The sequence below is a fragment of the Lithobates pipiens genome, unplaced genomic scaffold (assembly GCF_037356315.1).
Source record: "Lithobates pipiens isolate NorthernLeopardFrog02 unplaced genomic scaffold, aLitPip1_a1.2 Scaffold_23, whole genome shotgun sequence".
Classification (NCBI taxonomy): Eukaryota; Metazoa; Chordata; class Amphibia; order Anura; family Ranidae; genus Lithobates; species Lithobates pipiens.
The window spans coordinates 172,618,400-172,636,473 of NW_027507785.1; the positions used below are offsets into that span (position 1 = coordinate 172,618,400).

The window sequence follows — 18,074 nt, forward strand, 5'->3', positions numbered from 1 at the left end:
TAATAGGTAGAATAGGCTATAAACAATTTTGTGCATTTCCCAAGGGAGATTTTCTAGCATCTGAACATGTGTACTTGCATGTTCCCATCTTTCCGGCACATCAATTCTACCTCCTTTTTGCTGTGGTAGAAAAGCAGTAACAGTTTGTAGCTCAATTATTTGGTTGGTTTTCCACACCCTGTGAGTTCATAAATTTATTCGCACCCGGCCTAGACTTCATATGCCGCGTACACACGAGCGGACTGTATGGCGTACTTAGTTCGTCATACAATCCGACGGACAGTCCGTCGTACTTTCCACTGAACGGACTTGACCACACACGGATACCCAAACAGTCCGTCGAAAGCTTGCGCGATGACGTGTACAGCACGTACGACGGGACTAGAAATAGGAAGTCCAATACACAGCAAAGCACCCTTCCGCCGTGTAAATCCTTTCTGGGCATGCGCCATTCTTAGTCCGTCGAACTAGCATACTGACGATCGGATTGTCCGCTGAAACCAAAGTATGACAGACAGAATTTAGAAAAATCCGAAATTCTTAGTACGCCGGACTGCACGCTGAAAAAGTCAGCTGAAGCCCACACACGAGCGGACTGTCCGCTGAAATGTGTTTCGACGGACTAAGTACGCCATACAGTCCGCTTGTGTGTACGCGGCATTATACTCCCTGGGTATTACCAGTGTGGGATACTTGAGCAATCTTCTACTAATGGAACAGTTGGTGCATTTTATGTGATACAATATGATATGATTATGTAACAGTGTGATACAGGCATTCCAGAACTTAAAAGGGTGGGTTGGATCCTGAACCTATAGAAGTCAGTGCTGGAACTAACACACCACTTGCAATATCTGAGTCTCAAGCTAGAGTTTTTAATCTACCAAGACAATCTTCTGACTCTTTCCTCCCAGATTCGGACTCTACAGTCCAGGTGCTTTCAAGCATTGTTATCCTGTGAGACCTCTGGAACTGATGGTAGCTTCCTTCGAGACAGTCCCATATGCTCAGTTCCACTCCAGGCTCCTACAACACAACATTCTGTCATTGGGGACAAATTGGTTCAGTTCCCAGGCAAACTGACTCACCAGACAGGTTTATTCAGGTGGGGTGGCTTAGGAATTGGACTTGGTTTCTTTTTTCTGCCTGTCTTGAAAGATCCTAACAATGGATGCCAGCCTGAAAGGTTGGGAAAGATTCCTAGCCACCTTGTTTGTGTAGGGGACTTGGTTGCAAGAGGAATCTTGTCTTCCAATCAACATTCTAAAGCTTTGGGTAATTTGGATGTCCCTTCAATGCTGGATTCCCTGACAGGTAGGCCATACAAACAGATTCCATACAAACACGACAGCAGTTGTGCACATTAGTGTAAAAGAAAAAAAACAATTGTGCCAAAGAAATACAATAATAAAACAAAAAAATCGCCAGCAGCAGGTGTGAAAGTTAGTGTGCACCTTCAACCAAACATTGAAACAATAACCCATAAAACATGTCAACACATGTGGGACAAAACACGTCACATATGTGGTGGAATGTACACGTGGGTACCAATATGTTGGAAGGTCATCCAGAACCCTAACCAAACGCATCAGTGAACACATCATGAATATACGTAATGGGTTCCCAAAACATAGTGTTTCTAACCATTTCCGATTGAAACATGGGAACAACCCAGCTGAGATGACCTTCTATGCTATTGATAGCATAAAGGGACACTGGAGAGGTTAAAATATGATCAAAAGAATATCCCAGAATGAAACCTGATGGATTTTAGTACTCCAAACATTTAGATTTGTTATCTATATTGTAAGCTCCCAGTGGTGTCCAGTATGCGTTTTTAAATTAAAACATTGTTAATTAATCATAAGGAAGGCTGTTAACCGTTATGGGTATATAAGCCCACAACCAAGATGGCGGATTTAGAGCTTCCTGATGATGGCCACACTCATTGGCGCATCATCGCGACCATACATTCGCCTGGAAATACTATAGGGGATCGAGCCACACTGTGCTGATGGTGTCTACACGAGATTTTGCCCGAAATACCCCATACATATACACATGCTGACCACACTGGGTGCCAGGAATCAGGCACCATGAGTGGATCTCATTTGTATTTTATCATTTTTTAATAAATACATTTAATAAATAAGGGATCTACAGTATGGGAGCCCCCTGTCTCTTTCATTTCTCTCCCCACCTAAGCTCAGGGTAGTCCTTCATGGGTGATCTGGAAGACACTACCCAGGGGTAATTATCCCCAGAAGGCACAAGCGACCATCCTAGAGATAGGGGGTCAATATACAAGGGTGAGTGGACATCCACGTGGGGCACCTCTGTCTGCACTGTGAAATTGGAGCACCTTTATGATTTCAAGCACGAGCATTTTATTCACTGCAAAGTGGGACTTTTAAATGTATATGAACTGTTGATCTTTTATGGATTATTTTTTCCTTAGCATAACGCGGTGTCCACCGTTTTCTTTTTTCAGTGGTGTACATTAATCATTAGGGAGGAAGCAGAAGTCTTGCTGCAGCAAGTATTGATAGATTGGTAGAAATTATTCTCACCTTGGCAAAGCTTAACATTCTAGATTTGTTTGCTGTTCATATCCCAGGCATAGACAAATAGTAAGCAGTCTACTGGCTTTAATAGCATGGCTGTTGAAGCCCAGGTTTTGAAAAACAGAGGTCTCCCTGAATCGGTAATTCCCACACTTTTAAAAGCTTGGAAGTCTACATCGCACAAGGTCTAACATCACACGTGGTAGGCTTACTTTACCCTAGTGTGGGTAAAGATTTCATAAAAAAAAAAAAAAAACACCTTATGGGAAGAATTCTAACCTTTCTGCAAATAGGTCTATATCAGCATTTGGACAGGAGTACCATCAAGGGGCAAATCTCAGTACAGGGTGTCTCTCAACTATCTCCTCCTGTACATATTTACAGTGAGTGAAAAAAAGCATTTTTTACATAGAAAGCCATAGGGAAGTCCCCGTGCGTCAGAGGGGGGAGTCAGCAGGTGGCCCCGTCCTCCGTTATATAAGAACTGTCACCTCAACAGAAGCGTCACACAGCGGAAGACTCCCACTGAGGCAGATCGTCCGGAGGACGAAGCGGTGAAGAAACGGAGGAAGATGCCGGATGAGAATACCGGAGGAAGAAGTGGAGGAAGAAGCGGGGGAAGAAGAAGATGGAGGAAGAAGAAGAACACTGAAAAAAGACCAGAAGAAAGAAGATGGAAGAAGAAGCGGGGAAAGAAGAAGAAATTAACCACTTCCCACCTGGCCAATGCATATATACGGCCGGGTGGGAGCCGGCTACTCCTGATAGGACGTTTAGGAACGTCCTTCAGAAGTAGCGGGATCGCACGCGCGCGCGTGCCCGCGCAGCGGCGCGATTCCGATGTGCTCGTGTCACCCGGACACGGCACATCTCAGATCGGCAGGAGGGCTCTGTGATTGGCCCTCCTGATCACATGACGGCCGTGTCCAATCACGGCCGTCATGTGATGTAAACAAACAGCCGGTTGCTAGGCAATCGGCTCTCCTCTCCTCACACGGAAGTCATCGCTGAGGAGAGGAGAGCAGATCGCTGCAGCCGGCTGATGATCAGTGAGTATGAGCTGTTTTTTACAGCTTTTTACTCACTGATCATCAGTCTAGTGTCAACACACAACACACCACACAGTACAAACACAGTCCCCACATATGTCCCCAAAACACACATGTCCCCAAAACATACATGTCCCCAAATAATAAAAACACATGTCCCTAATAATAAAAACATGTCCCCCACATATGCCCCACTAAAATCACATGTCCCAATGATTATCTGCACACATATGTACGTGATCACCTGCACACATATGTACATGATCATTTGCGTACATATGTCCCTGATCACACAAACCAATTATTATACACTTAACGGAATTTTTTTTACCAAAAACATGTAGCAGAATACATTTTGGCTTAAATTTATGACAAAATTTGATTTTATTGGAATTCTTTTCAAATAGAAAAAAGAAAATATTGTTTTTTTTCCAAATTTCCGCTTTTTTTGCGCTTATATCGTTAATAAGCTCTTGAATAAATAACACCAAAATAAAGCTCTATTTGTGCGAACAAAATTATAACAATTTCATTTGGGTACAGTGTAGCACGACCGCGCAATTTTCACTGAAAGCGCTAGAGCGATGAAAGCTGAAAATTGGGCTGGGAAGGAAGGGGGTGAAAGTGCCCTGTATTGTAGTGGTTAATAAAGAAATTATCAAAAACTGTCTCTTGTCTTTGTTAGGTTGCTCGTCTTCTTAATAATACCAGTTACCCCTGGTTGCCTAGGCTAGGATGGAGGAGCGGAGATCCCGTTTCACCGGTGGACAGACATCACACATACACGATTTGTACGTGAATAATGGCTGCTAGGTTTATTAACTTACACATAGCCTTTTATGCAGTAGGAGAAAAAGACCCTGCCCCTTAGAAGGCATTACACATAAACATACGTCAGCATTATACTTCCTCAAACAATAGTCCTTGTTAATAAATATAGACCAAAGGTTAGTTAGCTCGTTACGCTTTGCACATCAGTGTCTGCTGACTGACCCCAAATATGTCAAGAGTTCAGCAAAACCATTCTCAACCAGCATTACCTCACCATGCAGTTGGTATCACAAGTTGAAACAGACAATTGATGCTTGTATAGAAACTTGAGACTGACCTTCTGGTCAGACTTGAGTAATCATCTTCTTTCTGTCACGCTACTAATTATCACGTTATCAGTAGTCTGTTACGTACACATAACCCAGGCTTTATAAAATTAAAGTAAAGTATAAATAAAAAAAGGTACCTTATACCTTATAATCCTCCCTTTGGCCATTCTGTACTATACAGAATGGTCAAAACCTAATCAAGGTTCATGTTCCTGATTCTCATACCAAATATTTGAACTATTGGGAATGGCGGTTAACTTTAGGGTCTCCTGATTTGATATAGTCCCCTTAGCAGAACAAAGACATCCTACAATTCTATAGCAAGCGTATAAAAATAAAATAAAAAACAATATGATCACAATAGTCATGGCTGTGTTTTTTAACCAAGAGGTTATATTTCCAAGACTAAAATTGGCTAGAGGGTCCCATGTTATTGCAATATTCCTAGCCTCGTCTTGGAGTTTATTTACTTCTTTTCTGTGTTGTGCAATTATATTATAGTAATCAGGTATTTCAATGCTAGTATTATGAATCCAGGTACAGCACTCATAGTCTTCCGTAACTTCACAAAGCCCTGTGAGTGCTGCACTCATACTTTCTATGGCCAGTTCATGTAGTTCTAGCTGTTTCCTTATTGCCCTAGTTTCTATGTTTAATTTAGTGATATCGTCGGAATTCTTTTCCAAGATCTCATCAATAATTCCAGTATAATTATTCAGTCTCTTCATTAAATCTATTCCCCATCCTGTCCAGGATGGGAACCAGGCCCATGCCATATCTTTTTCTAGGAATATCTTTCTCTTATTACGATGTTTAAGGGGATATCTGGGATGAACACTGGCTTCAAGAAGGTGACTCCCTTCTTTATCCCCCAACACACCCATAATGGGGGCTAGTGCTGCGAGATAACACCATCCCTGGGGTTTTGTGGGGATCCAAGGGTGACAAAGCTTCCCACAACAGATATAAGTATTATTCCCCAAGGCTATGGGGCGCTTGAGGAACACTTTATACAATTTGTCGGAATAGCCAGAAAATGTAAGAGTTGATAAGAGTTGAGCCATAGGGGAAGTGGTGCTGGTATTTAACAATTGGTATAATGTGGTGTTTAAGGTGGTGTCTTGAGTTCTATAAAAGGTCTCGTTTAATGCTGTCATTGAAATATTAAGCTTTGATTGCTTACAAATTTCGGCTCCCTTGGTAGTATTTCCCAACCTAAAACACCAATCTGGATAATGGCTTCTACCTATGATCTGAAAAGTGAGGGTTTTGTTAGAAGCTTTTCTTGTAACATCGGTAAGAACTATTGGGGGTGTGCCTTTAAGGAGAAGGGTGAAATTTAAAGGTATGGCCATCAAAGGAATCCTAGCAGTACTAGGGTGAAGCTTACTACATATCCAGCATTTATCAAAACCTAATTTTTGGGCATAACTGTATTTAAATTTTAATAACAACATTTTATCAGTGAACTCTTGGGGAGGTTCACTTCTTTTGTGTCTAGCAGCGGGTGTGTTATTTGTCTTGGGGGGGGGGGAGTCCCACAAATCCCTTTTAATGGTCCCAAATTTTCTGGGTGGTATATACAATTAGCTATCAACCAGGTTGGTAAAAACACTACTAGGGTAATACAGCATAAGAGGCACAAGGCCTTCCCTGACACTGATGGAGAAAGCATCTTTGTTTTTTAAAGTTCTGATTATTTGTTATCTAAGAGTTCTGTTCTTCTTCTTCGTTTCTCATCCCGGCAGTTGTTGGCTCTGTTTTGTCCTTCTGAGGGGGTGTGGGATCTTCCAGGGAAATTTGTTCTATGCCTCTCTGAACTTCTTGTAGATCTTGTTCTTGGGAGTTGCTGCTCTCTGTCACTGCCAGGGGCTCTGGAGTCGAGGGAAGCTGGGGACACTTCTTAAGACGGCTGGCGTGGATCCAGGTGTTTCCTAGGTCTGTTAACACTGCGGTCCTGGATACCTTTTCCACCTTCCATGGTCCTGAGAAAGCCGGTCCGATACTCTTTCTTTGTGCTAATTGTTTGATCAGCACTTTATCCCCAGGGATGAAGGGATGCGTTGGTTCTGTGGCAAGAGGGAAAAAGGTGACAGAAACTTGTTCGTTTATTTCGTGGAGCATACTTACCAGATTTTTCACGTACACTTCCTGTTGGGAATAAATGTTAATGTCAGAGTTAGGGTCTAATGGGGGTAATAGTCAGAAGTTGGATTTGTTTATTCAAATTATTTGTACAAAAAGATTTATTATACAGGTTGGTTAAAGGGGCAGCTCCTATGTGTCCTGGGCCATGGAGGTATGAGAGTATGAGAATGCAACTTGCTTCAGGTATTCCCAGTACCTTCCCCTCTTTTGTCCAAAGACCCTCGGGGTCTTTGGTCAATCCTGCAGCGACCCAGAAACGAACGTCCTGGTCTGTGGCCATTGTTTGTATTTGTGCTACAATTGTTTTGAAGTTAGATTAAGTGAAATGCTCTTTAAAGAAAACTGTTGTGGGGGCAGGGGGGTTAGGGGAGGAGGCGGCAGCCTGCTTTGCAGTCCTATCGGCTAGGGCGTTACCCTTGGATATTTCACTGTTATCCGAGGAATGGGCTTTTACCTTGATAATAGCCACTTCCTTTGGGAGAAGGATGGTCTGGAGAAGAGCCATAATATGTGTTGAATTGGCAATTAGTCTATTGTCTGCGGTTTTGAAACCTCTATTAGCCCATATCACACCAAAGTCATGCACCAATCCGAAAGCATATCTACTGTCAGTGTAAATGTTCACCTTTTTATCAGTGAATAGAATGCAGGCTCTGATGAGAGCTTCCAATTCTGCTACTTGGGCTGAAGAGGGAGGTAGCGGCTTGGCTTCTAGCACCTTGTCTGGTAATTGGACTATCGCATAACCTGTTAGGAAAGTGGAATCAGAGGGGCGGGAGCAACTACCGTCAACGAAAACATCTTCCGCATCTATAATAGGTGTATCCGTGAGATCAGGTCTAGGGGATGTGATGGATTCCACTTTTTCCACACAGTCATGAAGCTGGTCTGGGTCTTGTGGTAGACGCAGCATGGAGTGCAGGAGGCGGACAGCAGGGTTGCTAACGGGAACATATTTAAGAGATAGATTGTCAGTGTTCATAAGGGTAATCTCATAACCGCTGAGCCTTTGTGAGGTCATGTGTTGGGTGTTCATGTTCTGTATGAGGTGGGTGACAGAATGGGTGGTGAAAAGTGTCATTGGGTGGCCCAAGATCATTTTGTTAGCGTCCTGTACTGCCATAGCACAGGCTGCTAAATTCTGGAGACATGACGGCATGCCTTGAACCTGGACAGGGAGTTTCTTGGATAGGTAAGAAACCGGGCGGTATCCTGTTCCATGTTGTTGTGTGAGAACCGCGGCAAAAGATTTCCCTGAAACTACACAGTACAGCTGAAAAGCTTTACCATAGTCTACCAATCCCAGGGCGGGTGCACATGACAGACTGTTTAATAGAGCTTGAAAAGCTTGTAGTCTGTCTTCAGTCCAATCTATTAATTTAGGGGCTGCCGAGCCAGTAGCCTCTCTTAGGATACTATCATAATGAGAACAGTCAGGAATCCATTGGCGGCAATATACCATTGCACCCAAAAATGAGAGTAGGGCGGCCTTGTCTTTTGGCGGACTGAGAGCTTGTAGGGCTGCGGCACGTTTAGGTGACACCAGCCTTGTTCCTTCTCTAAGGATACAACCTAAGTATTCAACCTGGGATTGGCACCATTGCACCTTCTTCCTGGAGGCGAGATGTCCGGCTCGGGCTAGGTGTCCCAACAGTGATGTTGAATCGACCGCACAATCTTCAGCAGTTCGACTGCACAGGAGCAGGTCGTCCACATACTGTATTAGTACCGACCCACGCTCAGAAGTCCAAGACTTGACAGTCTCGTTGAGTACCATAGAGAAGACGGCTGGACTGTCTACATACCCTTGCCAGGTTAGTTGGCCCCCGGCCCAGGAGAAAGCAAACATAGGTTGGGCTTCCTCTGCAATGGGAATGCTAAAGAAAGCATTCGCTAAATCAATTACTGTGTAGCATAGAGAGTCTGCCGGTATGCATGAGAAAATAAAAGTGATGTCTGAGACTAGGGGTGGGAGGGGAATCACTTGTTTGTTTACTGCTCTGAGGTCTTGGACGAGTCTCCACTCGCCACTGGCCTTCTTTACAGGGTAAATGGGTGTGTTCCAGGGGCTAATGATTGGTTTTAGGATGCCTTTAGATATGTAGTCATCGATCTGGGGGGCAATGCCTTGGGTCTTTTCGGGGGGCAGGGGGTATTGTTTGTGATATTGTGCTTCTGCGTCAGGACGCATTTGGGGGGAGTAGGGTGTGCAGTTAACAAATCCCACGGTCCCTTTATTTTCTGCCCAGATAGCATGTGTTTCGAGAGAGGCGGGGAGTAGCATAAAGAAGCCTCTGTGTGCATGTCGCTTAGGGCCATGTAAGTCACATAATGGTGAACTAGCTGTAAGGGAACCTTCTCTATTAAACTTAATGGTAATACACAGTTGTGCCAAGAGGTCCCGTCCCATAAGGGGCACAGGGCATGAGGACAAGACGGCAAAAGTTTGGGTACATAATTTCTGTCCTTCTGGAGTGGCTACAGTCAGTGGTGGAGTGATGGGATGGGTGACAGGTGTCCCATTAATACCAACAGAGTTTCCCTCGGTGCATTATTTGTGGCTGTGTAGGATATTGGGGTAGTGGTTGACGAGGGTTCTGGTATGGCAGATAACGGGGATACTGTGGGCGGGTCTGGGGGTTAAATCCCCTGCCTCTGCCTCTTGCTCTAATCTGTCCAGTCCTATAAGGGCACTGGGATTTCCAATGTCCTTGCTGTCCACAATTGCCTATATTTTCCAAGGCATTTGTTCCATGCACAGAAACAATCCTTCATGTATTGTGGGTCAGCCCCTTTGCAGGGAGGATAAGAATGCTTATGTACCTGACAAATTTTACTGACTTCTTGCCAGTCTTCCTCTGAACAAGGACCTTGGGGTCCTGGGTCATGGATTCCCAATTGGTGACACCTTTCCCGGACTTGTGTCCAAAATGGTTCTACCTGGGGGCCAGGGATCATATTACTGACAAATTCATAGGGTGATGGGGTGGCCATGGCTTGGGTTGCTGCAGAATTCCCCATCTAGTAGTCTGGGCAGTGTGTGTCTAGTGGCAGGACACAGGTGATAACACCTGGTTTGTCCAACAATCCGGTCTCTGGTCTGGGAGTAGGATCCCTGATCTTTTTTGGGGCAGATGGACTTATATAAAACTATGAAGATTTACCCTTAATATACGATGAAGGGTAAATCTTTCCTGGTGGCGGGATATACCCCTCTTACACCAAGTCTGCAAGAGAACCCCCCTGGTCTGGTGGTCAGTAAAATCCACTTGTCATCTATTCTTAGGAAGAGTAGACCTAACGTGCAATGGGGGCAGGCGGATGCTATGTCACTACAAGAGGGCTCCTCATACTCTGCACTCATTTAAACAACAACAATTATTTTCCTTATACTCTATATTAAAACTTATACTCTATATACTTACACACGTACCTAGAGAGGAACAGACATATTCTTAATATACTTTAAGACATGAAATAACCGTATTGCAATACATTTATCAATTTATAGTGCACTTTAAAAAAAATTTTTTTTCAAATGGGCGTCCACTCCACCAATCCCTTTGTCACGGGCGTAATCTACTACTTCCCGTGTTAAAAATACTATCACCAATAGTTTTAAGTCAGACCAACCTAGTCGGACTCCCCTAAACCTATAAATTCCTTGCGAGCCCTTTTAACCTTCCGAGGGACCAGCCTAGTCCGCCGCGAAGGCACAGTTACTTCTTTTAAATTTAAACTAAGTTCGTAGCGGCCGCCCGGACAGAGTAAGTGTTTACACCATTCACCAATCAGGTAAAAAGAGTAAAGTGACCTACCTGTCGCAAGACGAACCCCACTTCTGGTACCAAAACTGTTAGGTTGCTCGTCTTCTTAATAATACCAGTTACCCCTGGTTGCCTAGGCTAGGATGGAGGAGCGGAGATCCCGTTTCACCGGTGGACAGACATCACACATACACGATTTGTACGTGAATAATGGCTGCTAGGTTTATTAACTTACACATAGCCTTTTATGCAGTAGGAGAAAAAGACCCTGCCCCTTAGAAGGCATTACACATAAACATACGTCAGCATTATACTTCCTCAAACAATAGTCCTTGTTAATAAATATAGACCAAAGGTTAGTTAGCTCGTTACGCTTTGCACATCAGTGTCTGCTGACTGACCCCAAATATGTCAAGAGTTCAGCAAAACCATTCTCAACCAGCATTACCTCACCATGCAGTTGGTATCACAAGTTGAAACAGACAATTGATGCTTGTATAGAAACTTGAGACTGACCTTCTGGTCAGACTTGAGTAATCATCTTCTTTCTGTCACGCTACTAATTATCACGTTATCAGTAGTCTGTTACGTACACATAACCCAGGCTTTATAAAATTAAAGTAAAGTATAAATAAAAAAAGGTACCTTATACCTTATAGTCTTTAACATTTTTGACACTTTTTGTGAAATGGTAGGGGGTACATTTGTACCCCATTACCAATTCACACTGGGGGGCAGGATCTGGGGGTCCCCTTATTAAAGGGGGCTTCCAGATTCCGATAAGCCATCCGCCCGCAGACCCCCACAACCACCAGGCAAGGGTTGTGGGGATGAGGCCCTTCTCCTTATCAACATGGGGACAAGGTGCTTTGGGGGGGCGCTACCCCAAAGCACCCTCCCAATGTTGAGGGCATGTGGCCTTGTATGGTTCGGGGTGGCACTCTCTCATCCCCCTCCTTTTCCTGCAGCCTGCCAGGTTGTGTGCTCGATAAGGGTCTGGTATGGATTTTTGGGGGACCCCACAGCATTTTTTAAAAAAAATTGGCACTGGGGTTCCCCTTAAAATTCATACCAGATGTGAAGGGTCTGGTATGGATTTTGAGGGGGATCCCACACCATTTTTTTTTTCAATTTTGGCACGGGGTTCCCCTTGATATCCATCCCAGACCTGAAGGGCCTGGTATGGAATTTAGGGTGATCCAACACATTTTTTTAAAAAATTTTGGTTCGGGGTTCCCCTGTGGGGAAATTCCATGCCGTTTTTATCAATTAACTTTCATGTGTATTGCTGGACTGACAATTCATTATAGCTGGCGCTAGCGATAGTACTTTTAAATAACTTTTGTTTCCTTTAGAAATGTCATTTTGCACTCGGACTGTTCCAAACATGGGAAACATGCGCCACTTTACAGACATACTATAAACGCCCCCCAGGTATGAAATTTAAAGGAATATTACTCTTTTATTGTTTCACTTTAAGCATTATTAAAATCACTGCTCCTGAAAAAACAGCCGTGTTTAAAACTTTTTTTTTGCATTGATACATGTCCCCTGGGTCAGAACCCAGGTCCCCAAAGACTTTTTATGACAATAACTTGCATATAAGCCTTTAAAATTAGCACTTTTGATTTCTCCCATGGACTTTTGTTTATTTTTTTTTAAATTTCTCTTTATTTAAATTTTTTCTTTTGCAGTACAAAACAGGGCCTTTGGGGCATACCCTGGCCTACGGTGCACACAGTCATGTGCATAACATATTACTGCTTTTTTATCAAAAAGCAACATAACTAAACACCACACATTCGATGCTCAGGTAACACATGTTAGGATTTTGCAATGAGATAATGTTTCTTGGGGGACTGTCTCTTGGTTTTAGTTATTGGCCTTGGACTCTATAAGGGCATTTGAGGATAGATGTAGAATAAATGTAGTGGTTTTGGTTTTTAAGCTAGCCTCTCTGACTAACCATCTGGGGTCTAGGCTTCAGCGCTCACGAAAAGCTAGATAGAGATAAAGGAGATCTATCTGGGTTGATCCCCTGAGGGCTGATCATCTATTGTGGAGTCTGAGTCTGTCCACAAATGCAAGACCTTGTCATATTTTTTCGGGCATCCTCGGGACAGATATGTTGCTTTATAGAGGGGTATCATTGCGTTAACTAATTGCTTCCATGAGGACAGTGTGGGGGGAGTGGTTGACTTCCACTTCAATACAATGGCTTTTCTTGCATAGAAAAAAAGGATACCTATTAGGATGTGTGTTGCTTCGGCAAATGGCAGATGTTCCACTAGGCCAAGGAGACAGACACTGATTGTCAGGGGAATAGGAATAGTAGTCAAACTATGGATGAATTGGGTTACCTCCTGCTAACAGTCCTGAATTAGTCCTGCAATGCCAGATATATGCGTGAAATCTGCAGGAGTACCAGAGCATCTCCAGCAGCTGGCTGACACGGCTGGGTATATGCGATGGAGGCGCTGGGGCGTATAGTAGATCCCGTGTAGGATTTTGAATTGGATCAGTTTATCCCTAGCAGCAGCCAGGGGCTGGAGTGGATAATTCCATGTCTTCCCAGTCCTTGCTATCCAGCTCCTGCACCTCCGCCCACCACAGATTCTCCCATAAACTTTTAAATGGTGTTCGTGGCTTTCGAAATTGCCGCCAACACCCCAAATTGTTTGCTATTCAGCGAACGGGTGAACAGCCAATGTTCGAGTCGAACCCATGTTCGACCAGAACATAAGGCCCATCCCTAACTCTGAACAAGTATTTGGTTCTGTCTGCACTTCAGAAACAGCCTTTTGAACCTATCATGAATACTCCCCCTTCTACTCCTACTCACAAAGTTGACTTCCTATTTGCCATCACCTGTGAGGCATGTGTCTGAAGTGGCAGCCTTGTCCTGTAAAGAACACTTACAGAAGGATAAGGTGGTACTGAGGCTTAAAGCAACTTCCACCTAAGGTGGGTTTGCCATTTCACCTCAACCAGGACATTGTTCTTACACCTCTCTGTCTAATTCCAGTACATCAAAAATACATTTCTCCTTACTGCCTGAATGTAGTTTATGCTATATGGCTTTACCTTGCAGACACTGCTTACATTAGAAGGACTGACTCTCCTTTTCAAACTTGATGGCCCTGGTAAGGGGCCTTGAACCATGTAATAGCTGTGACCAATAGAATTGGGCGAATAGTTCGAGCCAAGCAAAAGTTCAGCCCGAACATCACCTGTTCGGCGAACACTTCAATTTGCAGGGTGCTCGGTGGTATGTTCACGTGCCGAGCTCCCCACAATGCTGCACAGTGCATTCTAAGCCCTGATTGGGAAAAGCTTTTCCCAATCAGTGCACAGTGAATAGCTGGTTGTTAAGGAGCGGGCCGCTGTGTCCATAACAACGGATGAGTCATTAGCTTCAACAGGCTTCCCCGCTGACAGCTGAATGATAAAAAGCATTGCCGCAGTAGAAAAAAAGTGAAAAAAAAACAGTGTGGGGAGTCCCCCTCAAATCCATATCAGGTCCTTCGGGTCTGGTATGGATTTTAAGGGGAACCCTATGCCAAAATTTAAAAAACAGCATGGGGTCCCCCAAAATTCATACCAGATCCTTTTTCGAGCATGCAGCCTGGCAGGACAGGAAAGGGGTGGGGGAACAAGCGAGCACCCCCCTCATGAACGAAACTAAGTCACATACCTTCAACATGGAGGGGTGCTTTGGGGCAGGGGTGCTCTGTCCTTAGGTACAAGGGCCTCTTCCCCACATCCCTGGGCGGTGGTTGTGGGGGTCTGCGGGTAGTGGGCTTATGCGAATCTGAAAGCCCACTTCCACAATCCCACAATTCGTTTCGTTGTGAATAGCAATTTGGTTGAATTTTTGGTTATTTGGAGATTCGGATGCCCCCATGCTGAGGGCATGTTTCCTGGTATGGCTCAGAAAAGGGAAGCCCGCTGGTTGTTAAGGCCTACTGCTTAACCACTTGCCACCTGTCGTATAGTAAAATGATTGTGGAGGGGTGGCACTCTCGTTCTGGGACGACGTCATATTATGGCGCCCCAGAACTGATGTGTAGCACGGCGATCGTGGCCACGCCTTGTTCCTAAGATATGACGCGACCTGATCTTGGTAAAGAGCTAATGTGATCGGCTATGTCCAATCGCAGCCGGTCACATGTAAACTAGGAAGTGCCATTTATCGCCTCCAGGGCCATCTTTAATATTGATTGGACCCTGGGCAAATGTTTTCTTGAGCCCCCCTCTCCATACAGTTTCGCTCTCCACCTGCTCTGAGACATACAATAAATAGCAGCTAGACTTAAAATCAGATTACTGTATCAGATCAGGAAGCGATTGCGATTGGTTGCCAGAGGTTACAGTGTATCATTACCCTTACTTACAGGTTGCTAGAGGTTACATCACACATTATGGCACACTGATTAGTTGCTACATGTTACAGCACATGATTTCTGCTTCTTGATTGGTTGCTAGAGATTACCGTACATCAATACTGCTCACTGATTGGTTGTTAGAAATTACAGGGCCTCATCTCTTCACTGCAGGTGGTATGATATACATATGAATGCCGTCTTTATTTACATATCTATGCCGCTGGATGCAACTATTTACATATCACTGCTGCTGCTATTTACATATGAATGCCGGTTATTTACATGTAAACACAGGATCTGCAGGTGAGTCAACTGTACACAACAATAGGCCAGAGCTGGGAAGCATTAGTAGCAGCACTTCACACTGAGATACACAGCACTAAAACATCAAGGGACAAGGGAATTTAAACTGGGATAGTTGGCAAGTATGAGGTACCTGCTTTGGGCCCCATGCCAATGACAGGGCCCAGGGCAGCTGCCCCTTTTGCCCTGCCTTAAAGACGGCCCCGATCGCCTCACACTGAGAGAGTGTGTGGGGAGGAGAGCCTATCAGCGTGTCATGGATCTGCCACCTAGGGGTTAAAATAGTACAGACTAATTTCAGTGATTGGTAACAGGCTGCCTTATTTAAACACCTCAGCAGCACTGTGTCTTTGCTGTCTGGTCTGCAGCTCATACCTGTTCCAGTGACTGCTTGTTTCTGTGATCCGATCTGTTTCCTGTGTTTGACCCGGCTTGTTTGACTACGATTTGATCTCTGCTATCCTGACCTTGGCCTGCCTTGTAACCACGCTCTGCTCTACACTGCTTGATATCCTGTTGCCGAACTTTGCCTGTATCCTGACCATTCTCTGCCTGTCGTCTATATCTACATCTGATCACCTGTTACCAAACCCGGCTTGTCTGACTACGTATTCAGTGTCTCCCCAGCTTACCAGCCTGCTTCCTGTTTCCTGCTGCACCAGCTGAACTGACAAGACCAAAGACGAACCAGGCACCCATACACCGCCAGGCTCTTGTGACCACTGTTGCAACATCGGTGGCCCTTGAGCTGGGGTTGTACGAGACAGCCTTCCCACTGCACGTCAGGCTAATCCGGCAGGTACGTAACAGAGCGGCATCACCTCACAGGGGAGACCTGTACAGGTGATCATCAGTACCCTGATTACAGTACAGCACCAGCAGTGCCCATCAATGACACCAATCAGTGCCCATTGGTGATGCCAGTCAGTGCTGCCCATCAGTGCCCCTATCAGTACCCGTCAGTGCGGCATAATAGTGCCTCCTCACCAGTGCCACCTAACCAATGACCTTCAGTGCAGCCTCATCAGTGTCCATTAGTGCCTCCTCATCTGTACAGCCCATCAGTGCAGCCTCATCAGTGCACATCAATGGAGAAAAATTACTTATTTACAAAATTTACTGACTGAAAGAAATCCTTTTTTTTCAAAATGTTCTGGTCTTTTTTCATTTTTTTTTTAGCAAAAAATAAAAAAATGGCAATGATTAAATACCACCAAAAGAAAGCTCCATTTGTGTGAAAAAAATAATATTTGCGCACTGTGTTGCATGACTGCGCATTTGTCAAAGTGTGACAGCGCTGAATGCTGAAAATTGGCCTAGGCAGGAAGAGGGTGAAGGTGCCTAGGAGACAAGTGGTTAACAACCAGTTATTCTTCACACAGAATTTGAATTGGTCGATTATTTTTCCACCGATCCAAATTCCAATTGTTCTGAAAATGTGGAATTCGTTAGAAAATTAATAGACTAAATTTAACGAAAACGAAACAAAAATAAATTAAATCTGAAATGACACTAAATGAATTCAGAAACAAAATTAGTAACATAACGAATATATCCGTAATTAATCAAATTTTTCCATTCTGCGCATGTCTAGTACATTGTACGCCTACCCATTCACTCTGCAGTTTTTGACAATTCCTTTATTAAAAAAATAAAAAAACAATGTCTCCTGATGTAGATCATCAATCATGACACCCACTGCACTGCGGGACCCCAAAAAAAAGAAAAGAAAAACGCTTAGCCCACGATGAAGGCTAACCACCAAATGCCTGCTCTGCCATTTGACAGTTCTTAAACAGGTAAGAGGCGGGGCCACCTGGTGACATCACCTGTTGGCACCGGCCCCTTGTGACATCACTGACCTAGCATGCACAGGGTCTGGCGGTGCAGCGGGTGTCATGATTGGTGGTGGATCTACAACGGGGGGGACTTTTTTTTTTTTAAATAAAGGAATTTTTTTAAATAAAGGAATTTTCACAAACTGCCTCTTGTTTATTTTTGCCACTTTTTTTGGTGAATGGGGGTACAATGTAAAGGGAAATGTGATTCCGATAAACCCCCGTCCACAGACCCCCACAACCACAGCCCAGGTTTGTCAGAAGAGGCCCTTGTCCCCCCCACCCCAAAGCACCCTTCCATGTTGAAGGCATGTGGCCTGGTATAGTTCTTTCCCGATCTGCCGGGCTGCATGCTCGGATAAGGGTCTGGTATGAATTTTGTCATTTTTGTATTGCGAGCAATTTAAATGCCATTTTTTACTTTAGAAATGACAGTTTTGCTGCAGTAGGTTCTATACAAGGTACAGATGCGCCACTTTACAGGCAGACTAAGGGGAGCCCCCAGGCACTATATTTAAAGGAATTTGTAATGTTTCACTTTAAGCATCATTAAAATCACTGCTCCTGTAAAAACGATCTTTTAAAAAAAAATTATATATTGATTGATATATTTCCACCAAGGGCAGTACCCGGGCCCCCATTTGCTTTTTTATGGCCAATAACTTGCATATAAGCCTTCAAAATGGAAAGTTTTGATTTTTCAAATTCGGGTCCCATAGACTTCCATGGGGTTTGGGTCCAAACTTTTGCAATGTTCAAGAGTTGTAGTGAGAACCAACCCTGGGGGGGTTTGGCACAACTTAGTGGCCAACCACAGCATCACAATAGTGAACAAGTGTCATGAATAAAAGCCATTCTTCACAGCTAAAACCCTTGATGTCCTGATATGATACCATTCTATGTTCAGTACTTATATGTTT

At 44.2% G+C, this 18,074-nt stretch overlaps 1 long non-coding RNA gene across 1 annotated transcript; it reads right to left on the reverse strand.

Moving 5' to 3' along the window:
* Positions 1-4,401: 4,401 nt before the first annotated feature.
* LOC143928030 (uncharacterized) lies at positions 4,402-11,265 on the reverse strand. Its single transcript, XR_013262368.1, has 2 exons — positions 10,680-11,265; positions 4,402-6,782 (listed from the first exon to the last, which is right to left on the reverse strand). It is a non-coding gene; the product is annotated as an uncharacterized LOC143928030 (long non-coding RNA).
* Between the last annotated feature and the right edge of the window lie 6,809 nt (positions 11,266-18,074).